General features: G+C 33.3%; 1 protein-coding gene across 1 annotated transcript in view; it reads left to right on the forward strand.

Moving 5' to 3' along the window:
- The window catches only part of PABPC4L (poly(A) binding protein cytoplasmic 4 like), a 114794-nt gene that overhangs the window by 7804 nt on the left and 91630 nt on the right, over positions 1-15360 (forward strand). The gene's annotated exons all lie outside the window — the stretch shown is intronic.

The raw sequence follows: 15360 nt of genomic DNA on the forward strand, positions 1-15360 counted from the left end.
ATCTTTCAGATTCCAACTTAAATACTATTTTCAAGCAGAGTCTTTTGAATTCTCAGTACTCCCATTTCCCTCTCTACTTTGCCAGTGTAGCACTTATTAAAGGAGCAAAATAAAACTCCTCCACCCCCAAGACAGGCAGCATAAGTCATTTTTTTGATTAGTAGCTGGCTCATTAATCAATCCTTATTTACAAGTTGACAAACTTATTCCAAATAATTACCTGCTCTTTTCTTTTTCTCAATACATGTGACTGGACTGTTAACCTAATATATGGCCTGAAAAGTTCTGTCTCTTTCAGGTTTCTTTCACTATACAGGTGACTATAAAAGCATGAAATTCCGAGTTATGTTCAGGAAGTGATAGAAGAGCATTCTAAGGTTTCGAGATCTAAGCCACAGTTTTTATCCATGGTTTTTAATAGTCTAAATTTTATTTTATTGAACATTATATGAATATAACTAAGTACTTTTTGTTCTATCAGTCTAATGTTCTAATGTTTCTTTTATACTTCTCTCTAGGGACCCTTGTGGAGATACAAGGTGTTTGGGCAAGATCTAGGTATTCTTACTTAGGCTTCTGGAGTTGCTAATATTAGAAGCTATCCAAAGCCAGACTAGATTAAATATTGATGCCAAACATAGACTTGGGCTCATATAGGCAGTCTAGAATTTGGGAGCCAAATTGAAATATGTAAATAATCTTCTTTTCAAAATGAAAGTATTTTTCTTTTTTTTTTTTTTTCCTCTCAAGGGACAGGAAAGTCTCCCTATAGAATGTTAACCTACAAAAACTATGAAACTTTTTTCAAAATTAGGTCACATATAAAAGTGTTACAGAGAGAAAAAGAGTGAGTTTCTTGGAAAAGCTGAGATGGATCACCTTCAAATATTTATGTTTTTTAAAAATATTATTTTAAGTAGCAGCTCATTCCGCTCCATATTTCTACGTTTTCATATTTTAGGATATAGGATGAGTATATTTATTTGTTGGATTCCTGATCTTATTCTAGAAGGACCATTTGAAAGAAGCTCTGTTGCATAATAAAAAAAAATAAATAAAGTAAGTTTTAAGTCTTAAAAGCTTGAGGTATGGGATAGGGAAGAATATTCAGTAGCAAATCACTGCTTCTCACTGAATCTTTTATTAGGTATTGGCTTATGAAGTGCACACACAACAGCAGTACAGAACTAAGAAAAGTATAGGCAATAAAAGGGAGCAAATCAACATATTGATGAGGGACATTCATTTAGCTAAACTCTAAAGATTAATCCTGATTGCCTTAAACTTTATTCAAATGGATTCATAAAGCATGAATCCTTGTGTCACATACTTTTACTCAGCATATTTTAATGAGATTAATGTCATACCACTGAGTTTAGTAGTACTGTGCTTATTGTTATTGTCATATTATTGTTGGGTGAGTGTATGACAAATTATTTATTCTTTTATATAAACATTTGGGTTGCTTTTGTGTTATAACAAGTAATGCCACTGAAAATTATCAAAGATGTCTTTCTTTTTGATTAAAATATAATTTTCATAGTATAAATTTAACTATTTTCAAGTATAAATTTATCGATTTTTAATGTATTCACAAGGTTGTGCAAAATCACCACTATCTATTTTTGGGTTATTTCCATCACCTCACAGCAAAAATTTATGCCAAGGAGCAGGCACTTCCCAGTCTCCACTCCCCACAGCCCCTGGCAACCATAATATAGTTTGTGTCTCTATGGATTTGTGTATTGTGACCTTTTATATGTGCATATATGTAGTATAAATAGTATTATATAATATATGATCTTTGTTTCTGCCTTCTTTCACTTAATGTTTTAAACTTTCATCAATATTGGAGCATGTATCAGTACTTCATTCCTCTTTATGACTGTATAATAGTCATTTGTGTGAATAAACCACATTTCCTTTATTCATGTATCATTTGATAGACATTTGGAATGTTTCCACTCTGACTACAATGAATAATACTGCTATGAACATTCAAGTAGAGGATTTTATATAAATACATGTTTTCAGTTCTCTTGGTTATATTAAGAAGCAAAGACAGTTTCTCATTGTCATTATCAGTTTTGTTCATCTTTTAGAAGAACCAACCTTTGACTTCATTCATTTTCTCTATTGTTTTTCTATTCTTAATTTTGTTTATTTCTGATGTAATCTTTACTGTTTCCTTTCTTTAGCTTGCCTTGGGCTAACGTGCTTTTTTATTTGTATTTTCTTAGGGTGAGAAATTAGGATATTGATTTGAAATTTTTCTTCTTTTTTAATATAGGCATTCACAGCTATACATTCCCTTCAGCACTGCTCTAGGGGCAACTAATATATTCCTGTGTTGTGTTTTTGTTTTCATTGATCTTAAACTGTTTTGGTATGTGTTTTGCTTTCATTGAAGTCAAAGTATTTTCTAATTTCACTTTTGACTTCTTCTTTGACTCATTGCTGATTTAGCAGTTTGTTTTTAACTTCTATGTATTTTTTATATTTCCCAAATTATTTCCGGATATTGATTTCTAATAATGTTCCATTGTGGTTAATCAGCATTGTATTATTTCAATCCTTTTTTTAAAAAAAAAAATATTGAGACTTACTTAATAGCTAATATGTGGCTTGTTCTGACAAATCATGTGCACTTGAGAAGAATGTGCATTCTGCCATTATGGTCTGGAGTACTGTATAGATATGTGTTAGGCGTAGTTGGCATATACTGTTGTTCCAGTCATGTATTTCCTTTTTAATTTTCTGTCTGGTTGAAATATATAGAATAAGCAAGCAAAATATCTGTAAAGATATAGAGTAGGATAAATGGACCAAATTGACATATATAGAATCAAGAGAAAACAACTGCCGAACACATGTTAGTTTTATGTATAAGTGTAATATTTTCAACCATGTACCCAATAATGAGCCATAAACATAGCCACAATACATTTCCAGAAATGAATATCATACTGAATATTTCTACTGACAATTATGCAATTCAACTAGGGATCAAGAAGAATATATAACTAGAAAATCCTTATAGACTCAGAAATCAAGATATATATTATGAAATCACAATGGACATTTAGAGTATTTTGAATTGAGGCCGGGTGCAGAGCCTCACACCTGTAATCTCAGCATGTTGGGAAACCGAGGTGGGCTTATCACCTGAGGTCGGGAGTTTGAGACTAGCCTGGACAATGTGGAGAAATTCTGTCTCTACTAAAAATACAAAAATTAGCCAGACATGATGAGGTACACCATAATCACAGCTACTTGGGAGGCTGAGGCAAGATAATGGCTTGATCCCAGAAGGTGGAGGTTGCAGTGAACTGAGATTGTGCCACTACGCTTTAGCCTGGGTGACAGAGTGAGACTGTCTCCATATATATATATAATGTGTGTGTGTGTGTGTGTGTGTGTGTGTGTGTATTTTGTGATTATATAAACTATCCAAACATGAGAAGTATTATAGTCATACTTTATGGTTTATTTGTAGTTTTAAAAATGTATATATTAGAAAAGAAAATGTTAAGAAATGAGCTTAATGTTTATCTCTAGAAATTGGGAAAAGGACAGGAATTAGAAGAAAGTAGAAGAAAATTAAGAATAGAAATTAAAGAAATAGAAAAAAGCCCCAAACTACACAAGAACTGAAGGATATGTATACAAGTCAGTTAAAAATATGAGAGATTCTACATCGATCTGTAAACTGCTTCAAAGTTATCATTTCATTCTAACAAAAACTGAAAAACTTAACAGACTGAAAAATCAGCAACTCTTAGGCATGTCAGAGAAACAAATGTCAGTGCAAACCACTGTCTCCAAAATTAGAAAGGCAGATAGACAGATAAAGGGAATCACAATTTAGCAGAACAGAGGCTCACATGCAGAAACCTGTATGGGAAACTGCAGTCAAGTAGGAAAATATAAACTGTAATTGTATTGCTGATGGCTTAATGTAGATGATCTTGAGAGATCAAAACTGCAGGCAGACACAGTCCGTGGGGGGTTCCCCACACTTTTGTGAGGTTACTTTCAGGAGCTCTCCCAGGAGCTGTCCCAGTTTCTCACAGTGAAGAATAGAGGTAAATTATTTTTATAGTTCTTACCAGGTAAGGAGAAGACAGTATTCTGTTATACTTAATAAGGCCTACCTTCAAGAGAATGTATATACATACGGTAAAAGAAACTATATATAAACACATACATGCATGGGAAAAGGAACTCTGTGTGTGTGTGTTTGTATGTGTGTGTGTGTGTACACACCTGCCTATCAAAGATATATAGATATAGGTATATATCTGCCTATCAACGAAATTGTAAGGTATAATAAATGGCAAAATACAGTTTGAAGAGATAGAGCAAGCATCAGAACCAGACTCAAATATGACAGCAATGTTGGTATAATCAAATCATGAATTTAAACAACTTTGGTTAATATGTTAAGGGCTCTAATGGAAAAAGTAGACAATATGCAAGAATAGATGGACAATGTATGCAGAGAGATGAGAATTCTAAGAAATAATAAAAAAGAAATTCAAGAGATCAAAAGCACTGTAACAGAAATAAAGAATACCTTTGATGGACTCAGTAGTAGTAGGCTGGATAAGGCTGAGGAGAAAATCCCTGAGCTTGAGAATATCTTGATAGAAACTTCTTAAATGAAAAACAGTGAAGAAAAGACCAAAGAAATTATTCAAGACCTATGGGACAAGTAAAGAAGATGTAACATATGAATAATGAAAACATTAAGTGAAGAAGAAAGAGACAATGAAACAGAAGAAATATCTGAAACAATAATGACTAAAAATTTTCCAAGATTAATATGAGACATCAGAAAATAGATTCTGAAAGCTCAGAGAGTGCCAAGCAGGATACACACACACACACACACACACACACACACACACACACACACACGCACACAAACAGGCCTGGAAGTATAATATTCAAACTGCAGAAAAATAAGGATAAAAAAAAAAGTTTTGAAAGAAGTCAGAGGAAAATTACATCTTATCTAGAGATGAGTAAAGATACAAATTACATCTGAGTTCTCAGTAACCATGCAAGCAAGAAGTAGAGTGAAAACTTTACTCAAGAAGAAGTATTGAGAGAAAACAAAACAATCAAACAAAAACTTCGCCATCCTAGAACTTGTATTCTTCAAGATTATTCTTCAAAAGTGAAGGAGGAAGGAAAGACTTCCTTAAAACAACAAAAATTGAGAGAATTTGTTGCCAGTACACCTGGCTTGCAAGAGACACTAGAAGTTCTGCGTAGAGAAGGGAAATGTTACAGGTCAATAATTAACATTTATGCAAAGAAAGGAAGAGCATTGATGAAGGAATAACTGAATATAAAATAAAAGTTTAATTTATCTTTAATTGATCTACCAAATAAAAATTTGTGCAAAATAATTATAGCAACAGTGCATCTGATTATGTATGCTCATGAACTGGGCATTGTGAGTATTACCCACTTGCCCTTATATTACACCTGAAGTGGTATAGTATGTGTATGTTTTATTTAATTAGTGGACATGGATTAATTGTAATCTCTAGGGCATCCACACACACACACATATATACATGCACACAGAAAAAAATGAAAGAAATATAACAGATAATGCTAAGAAGGAGAGAAAATGGAACTATCTAAAATGCTCAGTTAAAATTAGAAAAGAAAAAATGTGGAAGACATCAAGAGGGTGGAAAACATGAGCATCAAATAAAAAATGGAAACAAATATGATCTTAATTAATCCAACTAAATAAAAATTACTTTAAACATCAGTGGTCTACAGATACCAATTAAATGACAGAAATTATCAGAGTTTTAAAAAAACAGTCTATCTTGTGTACAAGAAGCTCACTTTGAATATAACATCATAAGTAAATTAAAAGTAAAGGAATGAAGAAAGTAAAGAGTTGAAATCTACTAAGACTAATAAAAAGAATGTAAGAGTATCTATATTAATATCAGACAAAGCAGACTTCAAAATAATTTATCAGGGTAAAAAGAAGGGCATTACATAATGATAAAGGGGTCAATTCTTCAGAAATGCATATTGATTCTTAATGTGTATATGCCTGAAAACAGAGTGTCAAAGTATTTTAGATGAAAACTAATAGAACTGCAAGAAAAAATAGATGAAAATCTGTGCATCTACGATTATAGATTTCAACTCCTCTCTATCCAAAATGAACAGATTAGTAAAGACATAATTCAATTCAACAACACCATCAATCACCTGGATATAACTGAAATCTATTCATTGTTCATCTAGTATCACCCATTCAGGGTAAAACATATCAGCAAACCAGGAAATGAGAGGAACTTGCTCAATTTGATTTAAAAAATCTATAAAAAACACCCTGTAGCTGTTATGTACTTAATGGTAAGAAACTTGAAACTTCTCTTCCAGGATCAGAAACAAGGTAAGGATGTCCCCTGTCACCACTATTGCTTTTTAACATTGTATTGGAAGTTCTAACTGATAAAATGTAACTCAAAAAAGAAATAAAAAGTATACAAGTTTGGAAGGAATAAATGAAAATGATGCTTATTCACAGATGGCACGATCATTATACAGAAAATCCAAAAGAATCAACAAAAAAAAATATTGAACTGATAAGCAATCATAGCAAGGTTGCAGGATACAAGTTTAATACACAAAAGTCAATTCCTTTTCTGTATACCAGCAATGAACAAATTGAAATTTAACTTTAAAATGCATTACCTTTTACATTAGTAGCTTAAAATTAAGTATTTAGTTATAAATATAACAATATGTGTAGAACATCTATATGAGGAAAGCTACAAAACTGATAAAGAAAAACTGATTAAATATTCTATGTTCATGGTTAGAAAAATTCAGTATTATCGCAATATCATGCTTCCTAAATTAATGTATAGATCCAGTGCAATCTCAATAAAAATTTCACTACTTTCTTTTGGTCGGTATTTACAAACTGATTCTACAGTTTATATGGGAAAGTGAGAGACCCAGAATAGCCCATACAATATTGAAGGAGATAAACAAATTTAGAGGACACTACCCCAATTCAAGCCTTAATATAAAATGATTATAATCAAGACAATGTGGTGTTGAGAAAAGAATTGACAGTTAAATCAATGAAACAGAATAGAGAGCTCACTAATAGAACCACATATAGTTGACTGATCTTTGACAAATGTACAAAGAGAATACAAGTGAGAAAAGATTGTCTTTTCAACAAATTTGATTAAAAAAATTGGACATGCATATGTAAGTAAATGAATACAGACACAGACCTCATACCACACAAATTAACTCAAAATGGATCATAGACATAAATACAAAACTCTAAAACTTCTAAGAGGCAACACAGGAGAAAATCTCGATGACTTTGAGAGTGACAATGACTTTCAGATACAATACCAAAGACACAATTCATACAAAATAATAGATAAGCTGGACTGCATTGAAAAATTTGCTTGGTAAAATACATTGTCAAGAGAATGAGAAGACAAGTTACACAATGAGAGAGACATCTAATAAAGGATTATTATCCAGAATATAGAAAGAACTATTAAAACTCAACAATAGGTAAATAAATAACCTGATTTAAAAAATAGGCAGAAGACATCTCACTAAAGGAGATATACAGATGGTGAATAAGCATATGAAAAGATGCCAATAGAGACTCTCAAATAAAAATAACAATGCAGGATTATTATAAATTTATTAGAACAGCCAAAATCCAAAACACTGAGAACATCAAATTCTGACAAGATGTACAACAGGAACTCTCATTCCTTACTTGTGAGAATGCAAAATGGTACAGCCATTTTGTAAGAGAGTTTTGTATTTTATTCCAAAACTAAACATGTATACCATATTATTCAGAAATCACACTCCTTGGTATCTATACAAAGAAGTGAAAAGTTTTGTCCACATCAAGATGTCCTTTAGTAGTTCAATGGAGAAATACACTGTGATATATGCACCCAGTGAAATATTCAGCACTAAAATGAAATGATCTATCAAGCCATGAAAAGATATGGAGGAATCTTAAATGAATATTACTTAGTAAAAGAAGCCAATCTGAAATGGCTATGTACTGTATAATTCCAACTATATGACATTCTGGAAAAGGCAAAATTGTAGAGATAACAAAATCAGTGCTTGCCAGTGGTGGTGAGGAGGGAGTCCATTCTGTGGCTTGTCTTTCTTGTGATCTCTAAAATCATATTTTATGTTTAGATACACAATACACTTGAAATTTATGTTTTGTTACAATGGGATGTCAGAGTGATGTGTCTTAGTTTTTCCATTTAGACATTCAGCAGATTCAGTACTGTTTATTGAAAAGTTTACCCTTTTCCTGCAGTATCCTGAATCATATATTGCCATAAATCAGATGTCCCTATTTGTTCAGTGTTTGGGTCAGTCTCTGGAATCCGTTCCATTAGTCTAGTTGTCTATCCCTTGCCAGTGTCATACAATCTTTATTACTTTATAAGATATCTTCATGGAAAGATAAGGTCATGGAAATCTTTCATCTTTTTCTTCTTACTTAAGTTTGTCTTGATTATGTCTGGCTTTATGAATAACCATAGATATGATGAAATCAACCTGTTAAGTTCTACAATCACATACAATAAACTTGTAAAGTTCAACACACACACACACATACACACACACACAGTCTTGTTGGGATTTTATTGATCTCATGGCTTTTTTCATAAATTTAAGGAGAATTGAAATTATTAAAATATACCCTTCTAATCAATGAAAATAGATATTAATATATTAGTCTTCTTCTTTTTCAATAATATTTTGTAGATTGTATGTAGAATCCTTGCATATCTTTATTAGTTTTATTTCTAGATGTATATTCCTAAGTTTTAATAAAACAATACTAATTCCTGTTTTTAACAAATATATGGAAATACATTTACATCCAACTTTTATTTTAGGTTCAGCTGTATATTTGGAGGTAAATTCCAGGTGTGACTGTGTAGTTACCTATATAGGTAAATTTCATGTCTCAGGGGTTTGGTGTTCAGATTATTTTGTCACCCTGGTAATAAGCACAGTACCTTATTGGTGGTTTTCTGAACTTCTCCTTTCACCCACTCTCCACTTTCAAGTAGGCCCCAATGTCTGTTGTTCCCTTCTTTGTGTTGATATGTACTCAAAGTTTATTTCCCACTTATAGGTGAGAACATGTGGTATTTGGTTTTCTGTTTGTGCTTTACTTCACTTAGGATAATGGCCTCCAGCTCTATCTATATTGCAACAGAGGACATGATCTCATTCTTTTTTTTAAAAAAATATATATTTTATTGCACTTTAGGTTCTGGGGTACATGTGTAGAACACACTGGATTGTTGCAGAAGTATATACATGGCAATGTGGTTTGCTGCCTCCATCCCCCTGTCACCTATATCTAGCATTTCTCCCTATGTTATCCCTCCCCTACCTCCCTATGCCCCACTGTCATTCCCCTGTTTACCCCCAACAGACCCCAATGTGTGATGTTCCCCTCCCTGTGTCCATGTGTTCTCACTGTTCAACACCCGCCTATGAGTGAGAACATGCAGTGTTTGATTTTCTGTTTTTTGTGTCGGTTTGCTGAGAATGATGGTTTCCAGATTCATCCATGTCCCTACAAAGTACACAAACATCATTTTTTATGGCTGCATAGTATTCCATGGTGTATATGTGCCACATTTTCCTTGTCCAGTCTATCAATGATGGGAATTTGGGTTGGTTCCAGGTCTTTGCTATTGTAAGGAGTGCCACAAAGATCATACATGTACATGTGTCTTTAAAATAGAATGATTTATAATCCTTAGAATATATACACAGTAATGAGATTGCTGGGTCAAATGGAATTTCTCTTTCCAGGTCCTTGGGGAATCACCACACTGTCTTCCACAATTGTTGAACTAATTTACATTCCCACCAACAGTGTAAACGTGTTCCTATTTCTCCACATCCTCTCCAGCATCTGTTGTCTCCACATTTTTTAATGATCGCCATTCTAACTGACATGAAATGGTATCTCAATGTGGTTTTGATTTGCATTTCTCTAATGACCAGTGATGATGAGAATTTTTCTCATATGTTTGTTGGCCTCATATATGTCTTCTTCTGTAAAGTGTCTGTTCATATCCATTGCCCACTTTTGAATGGGGTTGTTTTTTTCTTGTAAATCTGTTTTAGTTCTTTGTAGATTATGGATATTAGCCCTTTGTCGATTCTGGATATTAGCCCTCTGTCAGATGGGTAGATGGCAAAAATTTTTCCCCATTCTGTTGATTGCCAGTTTACTCTAATGATTGTTTCTTTTGCTGTACAGAAGCTCTGGAGTTTAATTAGATTCCATTTGTCTATTTTGGCTTTTGTTTCCGAAGCTTTTGGTGTTTTAGTCATGAAGTCTTTACCTATGCCTATGTCCTAGGTTTTCTTCTAGGATCGTTATGGTGTTAGGTCTTATGTTTAAGTCTTTAATCCATCTGGAGTTAATTTTAGTGTAAGGTGTCAGGAAGGGGTCCAGTTTCTGCTTTCTGCACATGGCTAGCCAGTTTTCCCAACACCATTTATGAAACAGGGAATCCTTTCCCCATTGCTTGTTTTTGTCAGGTTTGTCAAAGATCAGATGGTTGTAGATGTGTGGCATTGCCTCCAAGGCCTCTGTTCCATTCCATTGATCTATATATCTGTTTTGGTACAAGTACCATGCTGTTTTGATTACTGTAGCCTTGTAGTATAGTTTGAAATCAGGTAGCGTGATGCCTCCATCTTTGTTCTTTTTACTTAGGATTTTCCTGGCTAGGCAGGCTCTTTTGGTTCCATATGAAGTTTAAGTTGTTTTTTTCCAGTTCTGCAAAGAGGGTCATAGGTAGCTTGATGGGGATAGCATTGTATCTATAAATTATTTTTGGCAGTATGGCCATTTTCACAATATTGATTCTTCCTAACTATTAGCATGGAATATTTTTCCATCTGTTTGTGTCCTCTCTTATTTCCTTGAGCAGTGGTTTATAGTTCTCTTTGAAGAGGTCCTTTATATCCTTTGTTAGTTGTATTCCCAGGTATTTTATTCTCTTTGTAGCAATTTTGAATGGCAGTTTGTGCTTGATTTGGCTTTCCATTAGTCTATTATTGGTGTATAGGAACGCTTATGATTTCTGCACATGGATTTTGTATCCTGAGACTTTACTGAAGTTGCTTATCAGTTTCAGGAGATTTTGGTCTGAGATGATGTGGTCTTCTAAATATACAATCATATCATCTGCAAATAGAGACAATTTGGCTTCCTCTTTTCCTAATTGAATACCCTTTATTTCTTTTTCTTGCCTGATTGCTCTGGCTAAAATTTCCAATACTATATTGAATAGCAGTGGTGAGAGAGGGCATCCTTATCTTGTGCCAAATTAGAAAAGGGAATGCTTCCAGTTTTTGTCCATTCAGTATGATATTGGCTGTGGGTTTGTCATAAATAGCTTTTATTATTTTGAGATACATTTCATTGATATCTAGTTTATTGAGAGTTTTTAGCATAAAGGGCTGTTGAATTTTGTCGAAGGCCTTCTTTGCATCTATTGAGGTAATCATGTGGTTTTTGTTTTTGGTTCTATTTATGTCGTGGATTACGTTTATAGACTTGGGTATGTTGAACCAGCCTTGCATCCCCGGGATGAAGCCTACTTGATCGTGATGGATAAGCTTTTTAATGTGTTGTTGCAATCAGTTTGCCAGTGTTTTATTGAAGATTTTTCCTTCTGTGTTCATCATGGATATTGACCTGAAGTTTTCTTTTTTGTTGAGTCTCTGCCAGGTTTTGGTATCAGGATGACGTTGGTCTCATAAAATGATTTGGGAAAGAGTCCCTCTTTTTGTATTGTTTGTAATAGTTTCAGAAGGAGTTGTACCAGCTCCTCTTTGTATGTCTGGTAGAACTAGGCTGTGAACCCATCTGGACCTGGGCTTTTTTTGGTTGGTAGGCAATTTCTCATTCTTTTTTATGGCTGCATAATATTCCATTGTGTATATGTACCACATTTTCTTTTATCCACTCTACCATTGATGAACATTTAGGTGGATTCCATGTCTTTGCTGTCATGATTGGTTGTAGTGAACATTTGCATGCATGTCTTTGTGGTAGGATGATTTATATTGATTTGGGTATATATGCAATAATGGGATTGCTTGACTAAATGGTAATTCTAAGTTCTTTGATAAAATGCCACACTGATTTTCACATAACTGAACTAATTTACATTCCCACAATTGGTGATAAGTGTTCCCTTTTCTTCACAGCCTCATAAGCATCTGTTATTTTTTCTTTTTAATAATACTCATTCTCACTAGTATGTGATGCTTTCTTATTGCAGTTTTGATTTTTGTTTCCCTAATGATTAGTAATGTTGAACACTTTTCCAGATGCTTGTCAGCTGTATGTATGTTTTGTTGTTGTTGTTTTTGTTTGTTTGTTTGTTTTGAACAGTGTCTCTTTATGTCCTTTACCCACTTTTTAATGGAGTGGTTTGGTTTTGCTTGTAAATTTGTTTACATTTCTTATAGATTCTAGATATTAGACTTTTGCTGGATTTGTAGTTTGCAAATTTTCTCCTATTTTCTAGGTTGTATTGCACAAAAGCTATGCAAAAGCTGTTTAGTTTAGTTAAGTCCCATTTGTCAATTTTTGTTTTTGTTGCAATTGCTTTTGGTGTCTTCGTAATGAAATTTTTGCTAGGTCCTATGTCCAGAATAGTACTTCCTAGGTTGTCTTCTAGAGTTTTTATAGTTTTGGGCTTTACATATAAGTCCTTAATCCATCTCGAGTTGAATTTTTTATATGATGCATGGAAGGGGTCCAGTTTCAATCTTCTGCATATGGTTAGCCAGTTATCCCAGCACCATTTATATAATAGGGAGTCCTTTCCCCCTTGCTTATTTTTGTTGATTTTGTCGAAGATCAGATGGCTGTAGGTGTGAGGTATTATTTCTGGGCTCTCTATTATGTTCCACTGGTCTATGTGTTTGTTTTTGTACCAGTACCATGATGTTTTGGTTACTGTAGCCTTGTAGTATTGTTTGAAGTTGGTCAAAATAATACCTTCAGCTTTTTTCTTTTTACTTAGGATTGCCTTGTTTATTAAGCCTCTTTTATAGTTCAACATGAATTTTTAGATAGTTTTTCTTTTTTTGTTTTTCTTACTTCTATGAAGAATATTGTTGGTAGTTTGATATGGATAGCATTGAATATGTAAATTGCTTCTGTTTTATTTGAGTAGTGTTTTGTAATTCTTGTAGAAATATAACCTTGTTGGTTAGCTGTATTTCTAGATATTTTATATTTTTATGGCAATTGTGAATGCAATTGTCTTCTGATTTGACTCTCAGCTTGGATGTTTCTGTTGTATATGAATGTTACTGATTTTTATAAATTGATATTGTATCCCGAAACTTTGCTGAAGTAGTTTATCATATCTAGGAGCTTTTAGGCAGAGACTATGATGTTTTCTAGGCATAGAATCATACTGTATGTATTACAGGGATAGTTTATTTTTTTCTCTTCCTATTTAGATGCCTTTTATTTCTAAGTCTTGCCTGATTGCTGTGGCTAAGATGCTTCAACACTATGTAGAACAGGAGTGATGAGAAAAGGCAAACTTGTTTTATTCCAGTTTTCAAGAGGAATGCGTCCAGCTTTTACTATTCAATATGACATTGGCAATGGGTTTATCATAGATGGCTCTTATTATTTTGAGGTATGTCCCTTTAGTACCTAGTCTCTTGAGAGTTTTTAACATAAAAGGATATTACATTTTATTGAAAGACTTTTCTGCATCTATTGAGATGATTATATGGTTTTTGCTTTTAGTTCTGTTTATGTGATAAATCACCTTTATTGACTTGCATATGTGCAACCAACTTTGCCTCGCAGGGATAAAGCCTAACTGATCCTGGTGGATTAGCTTTTTGATGTGCTGCTAAATTTAATTTGCCTTTATTTTATTGAGGCTTTTTGCGCCTATGTTCATCAAGAATATTAAATATCTGTTATTTTGTTATGTCTCTGCCAAGTTTTGGTATGAGGATGATGCTGACCTCATAGAATGAGTTAAGGAGAAATCTTACCTCCTCAATATTTTGGAATAATTTCAGTAGGATGTTACTACCTTTCCTTTATTTATTTGGTAGTATTCAGCTATGAATTTTTCTGGTCTTGGACTTTTTCTGGTTGGTAGGCATTTTATTAGTGATTTTATTCTGGAGTTTATTATTGATCTGTTCAGGAATTCTATATCTTGCTGGTTCAAACTTGGAAGGTTGTATGTTTCCAGAAATTTATACATTTTTTCTAAGTTTTCTAGGTTGAGTGCATAGAGGATTTGATAATCTTGGACGGTTTTTGTATTTCTGTGGGATCAGCAGTAACATCCTGTTTGTCATCTCCGTTTGTGTTTATTTGGATCATCTCTCCTTTTTTTTTCCTTTATTAGTCTAGCTAGTGATCTATCTGTCATTAATTCTTTCAAAGAATCAGCTTCTAGATTCACTGATCTCTTGTATGATTTTTTGCATCTCAGTTTCCTCAAGTCAGCTCTGAGTTTGGTTATTTCTTTCTGCTAGCCTTAGGAAAGGTTTGCTATAGTTTCTCTAATTGTGATATTAGGTTGTCAATATGAGATCTTTCTAACTTTTTAATGTTGGTGTTTAGTGCTATAAGCTTCCCTCTTAAAACTGCTTTGGCTTGGGTACTAGAGATTCTGGTGAGTTGTGTCTTTTTTTCTCATTAGTTTCAAATAATTCTTTGAATTCTGCCTTAATTTCATTATTTACCCAAAAGTCATTCAAAAGCAGGTTTTTAAGTTTCCATATTAATGCATTGAGTGATTTTGTTTAGCGTTGATTTCTGTGCTATGAGATCCTGGTTGGTATGATTTTGGTCTTCATGATTTTACTAAGGATTGTTTTATGCCCAATTCTGTGGACAATTTTAGAGTATGTGCCATGTGGCAATGAGAAGAGTATATATTCAGTTGTTTTTGGATGAAGAGTTCTGTATTGGAACCATTTTGTCTAGTGTGGAGTTCAGGTCACAAATACCTTTGTTAGTTTTCTGCCTTGATGATCTGTCTAATACTGTCAATGATGTATTAAAGTATTCCACAATTATTGTACAGTTATCTAAGTCTCTTAATATGTCTTCCTAACTTGTGTTATGAATCTGGATACTCCTGTGTTAGGTGTGTATATATGCAGGATAGTTAGGTCCTCTTGTCGAATCAAGGCCATTATGCAATGCATTTTTTTGTCTTTTTTTTTTATTTTTATTGATTTAGAATATCTTTAAACCAA

Source organism: Aotus nancymaae, unplaced genomic scaffold (genome assembly GCF_030222135.1).
Source record: "Aotus nancymaae isolate 86718 unplaced genomic scaffold, 86718_ANA_hifiasm-v0.15.2.pri h1tg000033l, whole genome shotgun sequence".
Classification (NCBI taxonomy): Eukaryota; Metazoa; Chordata; class Mammalia; order Primates; family Aotidae; genus Aotus; species Aotus nancymaae.